The sequence below is a fragment of the Protomyctophum bolini genome, assembly GCF_963924005.1.
Source record: "Protomyctophum bolini genome assembly, chromosome: 3".
In the NCBI taxonomy this organism is placed as follows: domain Eukaryota; kingdom Metazoa; phylum Chordata; class Actinopteri; order Myctophiformes; family Myctophidae; genus Protomyctophum; species Protomyctophum bolini.
Genome location: NC_137864.1, coordinates 803,369 through 810,982, shown reverse-complemented (window position 1 = coordinate 810,982; position 7,614 = coordinate 803,369).

Below are 7,614 nucleotides of genomic sequence, written 5' to 3'. Positions count from 1 at the left end.
GAAGTCGGTGTTTTAATCGGATGGGTCCAGAGATCACGTGTGCCGATTTCTGTGACATTTGGACAAAATCTGTAGTGGGAAAAGCAAAAAGTGTGTTTTGGACAAAATTCAAAATGGCGGAAAATCCATCATGGCGGAAAAGGGCGTGGCCTATACGGGGAGATGCGTCATGACCCAAGGAATCCAGGGTAAAAATATATATAATATATAATAATTTTACGACCTACGGTTCAAGAGTTATACCCAAAAACGTAAAGTTGGCTGTTATAGCGCCACCATGAGGCCGACCGGTATACTTCTAAGGTCATTAATTTTAGTAATTATTATGAATCTCTTCTCCAAGTCTTGTAAGTATAGCCCTTACGGTCTCAGAGGAAAAAATACTTGAAAGTGAGTTTTTGCATTTTCCCATTTTCCCATTCATGTCTATGTGGAAATTCTAATTAATTCATATCAATTAAACTATCCAACAAATGTCTTAGCAAAGTACAAGCACACGATTCCCGATGTAGCCCGTCGTTTTGACATATGGCTCGAGTGTGTGCGAAACTGTGGGAGGAGTAGCATGCCAAAGTATTCAGAGTTGTAAAACAAGAGTCTGGTTGCCCTGTTAGGGCAACCACACTAACTAGAATGCTATCTGGCCCTAAACAGAGAATACACAGTGGGAGAATACCTGAGCACCGTGACCGACCCAAAACAAAGAAAAATCTTAACTAGGTACAGACTCAGTGAGCACAGTCTCGCGATCGAGAAAGGCCGTCATAGGCAGACCTGTATCCCGAGAGAAGACAGACTATGCACCCACTGCACACAAAATTAAGTGGAAACAGAGCTACACTTCCTAACCATCTGTCCATTGTGTACCAAGACATCAGAGACACATACTTCCCACAGATTACAACCACACACGGAGAGTTTGAAAACATGACCAATGACAAAAAACTCCCATATCTGCTGGGCGAAGTACAACAATGTGCAAACACAGCAGCAAGATTTGTGAGTTGCTGTGATAGGAGAAGGGGTCCGCGTCAATATGCCGACGGTCCATTGGTCCGATCGACAACCTACCTCAAACCCTCACCCTAACCCTAACCTCCCCCGGGGCAGACACCTAAACCTAACCACCCACCCTCTCCCGACCCCCAGTGCACCTCGGACCAATGCTCCTTCGGAGCAATGGTCCGTAGGATCATAGGGTGCTTCCCTAGGAGAAGGATATCAAATGAAACACAACCACCCTAAAGACTAATCATTGTGTATATTCCTGCACTATACCGGCATCGAGTGATCTTGGTACATAGAAGTTGATCTATTGAAGATTCTGACCTTCAAATGTACATAATTTTTGTTTTGATTGTATTGCTGTATTGTTGTATTGTTCTTTCTGCTTTGGCAATGTAAACGTATGTTTTCTCATGCCAATAAAGCCCTTTGAATTGAATTGAATTGAATTGTAAACCAAGTACTACCTCTCCAGGTACCACCATTATAACTTAATGTTAAAATACAGTCGAGCAGACTTCCCGTCTTCCAGTGACATCATCAATGGGGAATACAAGCTAATAGAAACTGCAGGCTTTCTAGTCCTGTAAAAAAATCTTGTTTAAAAAAAAATCTGCCTAATGATGATGTCACTGGAAGACGGTTTCTAAACTGCCCACAGCCCTACTATGAGACACAGACTGAGTAGGAAAAAAATCGTCCCATTTATCATGATTATTAGGAGGACCTATTATATGAAGATAGGTTGAAAAGTGGTGAAGTGGTCCTTTAATGATTAGGTAAGCAGAAAAGGCTCCTTTAATTGATTTCAGCTGTTACAATTCCAAACATAACCCACTTTAATTAACTTCCATCTGAATTATAGTATCTTATAATCCCCATACATGGGAATGCCCCCGGCCTAGCTCTGGTCCATAGCTCTAATGCTCTGGTCCATAGCTCTAATGCGTTTCATTTAGAGCTATGTTACTCTCAACTTCCGCCGCTCACATGAATGCAGACCAGCCTCTCCTCTTTAGCGTAAATAAAAATAACGTTTTTGCTACTCACCAAAACAAAGGCGGGTTGTGTTATTAGAAAGCCTACTTTCCTTAGTGGATGCACTCTGAGCCCCCCACCACATAAACTATAAACTGTACTTTTTGGCCAGAAAGGGATTTTCTTTCACCGGAGGAAAAATATTCTCTATGGCGCAGTTCTCTATACTACAGTTCTCAAATCCCCTTTTGGCCAAAAAGTACAGTTTATACGTGTGGTGGGGGGGCTCAGAGTGCGTCCACTAAGGAACGTAGGCTTTCTAATGACACAACTCACCTTTGTTTTGGTGAGTAGCAAAAACATTATTTTTATTTACGCTAAAGAGGAGAGGCTGGTCTGCATTAATGCGAGCGGCGGAAGTTGAGAGTAACATAGCTTTAATGCAACGCATTAGAGCTATGGACCAGAGCTACCCCCGGCCCATATGTGAATGAATATAGCCGACAACACAATGTGAGTCTATTTTAAAAATTTGACAGAAAGAAAAAAGGCAAAACCAACCTTTTGCATTTCAAAAGTTGTATTCTGTTTAAATACTCTGGGGCATGTAAAAGAGGGTGACATTTATTTATATAAATATCGTCCATGTTAATCCGCAAAACATACACTCCACATGCCTTTGGCCTGGTGGAGACAATAAAACATACACTCTCCACAGGCCTTCGGCCTGGTGGAGACAATAAAACATACACTCTCCACAGGCCTTCGGCCTGGTGGAGACAATAATGGACTCAGTGTTGAAAACCACTGCTCTAGTCTAGTCTATACCACCATATAGAACCTTTTTTTAGAGGAAAACGGGTTACATAGAACTTTATAGCTAAATAGGGAACATAGCAGGTTTTCAACCTGCTGTAAAGGACAGCAGTACGTAGGCTAAGGTTTTCAACCTGCTGTGTAGGACAGTAGTACGTAGGCTAAGAAGGTTTTCAACCTACTGTGTAGGACAGTAGTACGTAGGCTAAGGTTTTCAACCTGCGGTGTAGGACAGTAGTACGTAGACTAAGAAGGTTTTCAATCTGCAGTGTAGGACAGCAGTACGTAGGCTAAGGTTTCAACCTGCTGTGTAGGACAGCAGTACATAGGCTAAGGTTTCAACCTGCTGTGTAGGACAGCAGTACGTAGGCTAAGGTTTCAACCTGCTGTGTAGGACAGTAGTATGTAGGTGTGGCAGGGGGCGGGATCAAGGTGTCTGTGAGTGGGGTGACAGGGCTTGCTTTGCTAGCTCACAGGCAGGCGCACCTGCAGCAGATTGTGTCAATTAAATAAAGGACAGCTGCTGTGTATATAAGGAAGCTAATGTGCTTTTGTTCTCTGTTGCAGTGAGAGGCTAGTTGGGTCCAGACAGAGCCACACAATACTCCACATTCCTGCCTGTTATAATTGGATGTTTAATGTCACACGGTGACTGTTTAGTTAATGTTATAGGATTCACATTGAGTACACTGTGACTTGTTACACTTTAATTTAGGCTCCTGTTAATGACGGAGACAGTGTTTGATGACCAATTCACTGGTTTAGGAGGAATAAACAGCCTACTTGAGAACAACTGCCTGTGTCGTGCCCTGGGTTGGTACTAGTTTTGTCACAGTAGGCTAAGAAGGTTTTTCGGGGAAAAGGGTGTGTTACGGCCGTAGTCCTACAGGTCTGTTTTTGTGCCTATTCCCTCCATATAGATCCGTCAGCGCAGCCATTGGCTCCAACCGTCTCCTACACCTGAGTCCACCTCTACTCAATCTCTGAGTCCACGGAGTAATCATTGTAGGTACATCTTTTTCTTTTCTAAATGTGAAGGTAATTACCTGCATTCTCTCTGGCCAGTTGCTGGACAGTTGAGTCCATTCGACTCACATTTTGATTCAGCCACATTTCTACGCTGGACAGCTGAGCAAGGTTGGCTGAAATCATAGCAATATTTACATTAAATCACTCATTAATTAGTGCAGTTTGATTAAAACACCAGTAGTGCTTATAGTTAAATAATGTTTCTGAATTCTATTAATCAAATATGTTTGAGGGAGAGATTTCTGTTGACCCTGAATTTATCCTGAAGATCATGTATTTTAATACAATCCGCCTGTGAAGAAAGGTCTTCATTTTTTATGTTTTTTTAATTTCATAAACTATTTATTTTAAACAGAGTCATTTTGACCCAGCCAGTATGGTTAGGTGTTAAAACACTTCTGGGGTAGTTTATCTACTCTGGCTTCGGTGTTTCACCCCAGACATTTTATGTTGCAAATTCATGTCTTACGACATCCTATATGAACCTATTGTGACTTGAAAATCCATTTTAACCATGTTAGACTAATTGAAATCACACGTCTCTGCTTCTGGTGACTGATATTGGCCCGGTTTTCCAAAGGACAAAGAGGTATGGTGTAGATTATAACATGCTCAGATGCCCTCTAGGCCGCACACATGAAAATATATTAAAGAATATATATATAACCTTTTTTAGGCCAAATTCCTTCTGCAGTAAGTGACTTAGGCAAAATGTTTTTATTCCAATTATTTTAATAGACCATGGTTTAGGGTCAGCAGTGTTTAAAATAATATCAGAGCAGTCTAGACCCCTAGAGGGTTGTTGGGCCATGGATGGCTTTTTAAACGGAAAATGTATAGCTGAGCTTAGCTAAGAAAAAACAACAAAAGACAAGCACAAAGAAAGGTAGATCAGTTTCTGACGAGGCAACTTAAATCACTGTTAACGCTAAAATAACTACTTCTGTTTAAAAGGGAACTCCTTTCTTTTGCAGTAAAAGTTAATGGCATGACGATTATAAAAACATTACGTCTCTGCACGCACGCACACACGCACGCAGTATTCATTGTAGGTATAATTTTTTTTCTAAATGTGAAGGTAATTACCTGCATTCTCTCTGGCCAGTTGCTGGACAGTTGAGTCCATTCGACTCACATTTTGATTCAGCCACATTTCTACGCTGGACAGCTGAGCAAGGTTGGCTGAAATGATAGCAATATTAACATTAAATCACTCATTAATTAGTGCAGTTTGATTAAAACACCAGTAGTTCTTATAGTTAAATAATGTTTCTGACAGAGAAGTACAATTACTTGTGTAAAAAACTACTTTGGTAAAAGTAGAAGTCATTCAAATAATTACTCGAGTAAAAGTAAAAAAGTACAGGCTCTGAAATGTACTTTCTGAGTAAAAGTAAAAGTATTTTTACCGGATTTGCAAAGCCAACTGTAACCTCATATACGTCGAAGGCTATTAAACTAAAAAGATCCCCTCCAAAAACACTGATTTGGCTGGTTGTGGTTGATCGTCTGATTCGTCTGGCTCGTCCTGTGTCGAGTCTGCAGTGCTGACCGTTTCAATGTCACTTTCCTCCTCAGTGTCGCTAATTTTTCTGCCTGGTTCGGTTCCGCAAATACGTGTAAACTATATCTCGTCTCATCTCACGATTAAATACGCATCTCGATGCACTGCCAGCGATACGATACTTTAGCGATACATGGAATCTCCTGGTGATACGATGCGATACGATTCACCCCTCTACCGATATGATGCGATTTGATGGCGATTCATCACAATAGAATGGATTTATATTAAAGCTCTTAATTTCCCAAAACATGTAAAAATGCATTACATTTAAATTCAAAGCAATTTATTGTTTTACTGTATGTTAGTATTATAGCTCTGCATCTCAAACAACCCAATTTATAGAATTCTGTAAGTAAATAAAGGGTCTGCTCTCTGCTGGTTATTGTGGAATTGTTAGATTACTAATAATCATAGGCTATAGTATAATTATTATATCTCAAAGGTCAATTTGAAGTTTTGACAAGAGATTAAAATGTAATAGCCTATCGTTCATCAATTAATGTTACCAACATATAAATAGAAAAGAAACAAATAAACAAAACAAAAATTACAGGTAGGTCACACTTGTAGTGCTGTCAAACAAGTCTATGTCTAGTTTAATCTGCAACAGTTTAATAATATAATTGCCTATGTATAGTGGGGGTTCCTGCTTGATCTCTCACTCTCAACTAAGTGGTCCTTGGCTTGACCTGAAAAACATTGAAGACCCTGGCCTGCATGTATTATTAACATTTTAAATACATAGCAGATGTACAAGCTCACAACGTGTCTCATCCACGCCCAGATGTGAGTTTGTGGATCTGTAATTTTAGGCGTGCGACACCGTCTTGCTGCAGAATATAAATAAGGCTTCTATCCCAGAGAACAGCAGGGGAAAGCTGGACAGTGGAAAGTTGTGAAACGGTTGTAAACGACTTTAAACGCAAGCAGTACACCCTGCTGTGGCGTTGTTGTTGTTGTACACGTGTGTGCAGACTGCAGAAGCTTTCTTTAATTACAAATTGATGATCGCGACGCAGATTCGCATAGGAGAATCAGTGAGAACAGCTGTGGAGTGTGGATCATTACCAGCACGCAGAGCTACAGTGAAAAGTCAACTGATCGACGGACAAATTCGGACAGCTATTTTATAAAGCTAAAGGTGGTGCTTCTCTTGTTTAATGCGTGGGGCTCACTTCTGTTAGTCGCGGGTGCTTATAGTCTGTTTGTTGTCTCAGTCTCAACGTGTCTACTCAGCACGGTCGTACGGTAGCTTCTGTTCACTGACTGTGTGTGCGGCTGTGCGCTGCCTGCGAGAGACCTTTTTTTTCCTTCCTTTTCTGATGGTACGTTCAATGCGCCTCGGAAACACAGGATAGGGTGAAATTTACCATGAAAAAAAGGTGCAACCATGGATTTTACCGATGCAAGCACTCCGCGAACGATGCGTCGATATTTCACCCGTCAGCAGTTAATGAACCGATGCACTCGCATCGCGCACGTCTGTATTTCTAGATTCCTTGGTCTTGGTCCGATTATTTTAATCGGTGTCATGCATTAAAATAAAAGTAACGAGCCTATTTTGAAAAGTACTCAGTAGAAAGTACTAGTACTTGTGTTAAAATGTAACAGATAAAAGTAAAAAGTAGTCAGAAAAATAAGTACTCAGTAAAGTACAGATACTCAAAAAAAGTACTTCTTTACAGCAACGAAGTACTTTGTTACTTCCCATCTCTGGTTTCTCAATTATATTAATCAAATATGGTTGAGGGAGAGATTTCTGTTGACCCTGAATTTATCCTGAAGATCATGTATTTTAATACAATCCGCCTGTGAAGAAAGGTCTTCATTTTTTATGTTTTTTTTTATTTCATAGTTAAACTATTTATTTTAAACTGAGTCATTTTGACCCAGCCAGTATGGTTAGGTTTTAAAACAATTCTGGGGTAGTTTATCTACTCTGGCTTCGGTGTTTCACCCCAGACATTTTATGTAGCAAATTCATGTCTTACGACATCCTATATGAACCTATTGTGACTTGAAAATCCATTTTAACCAAGTTAGACTAATTGAAATCACACGTCTCTGCTTCTGGTGACTGATATTGGCCCGGTTTCCCAAAGGACACATGGTGTAAGAGGTATGTAGCACATGCTCAGATGCCCTCTAGGCCGCACACATGGAAATATACATACAAAAATATATATATACTATTTTTTTAAGAGTAAAGAGAGCCTGTG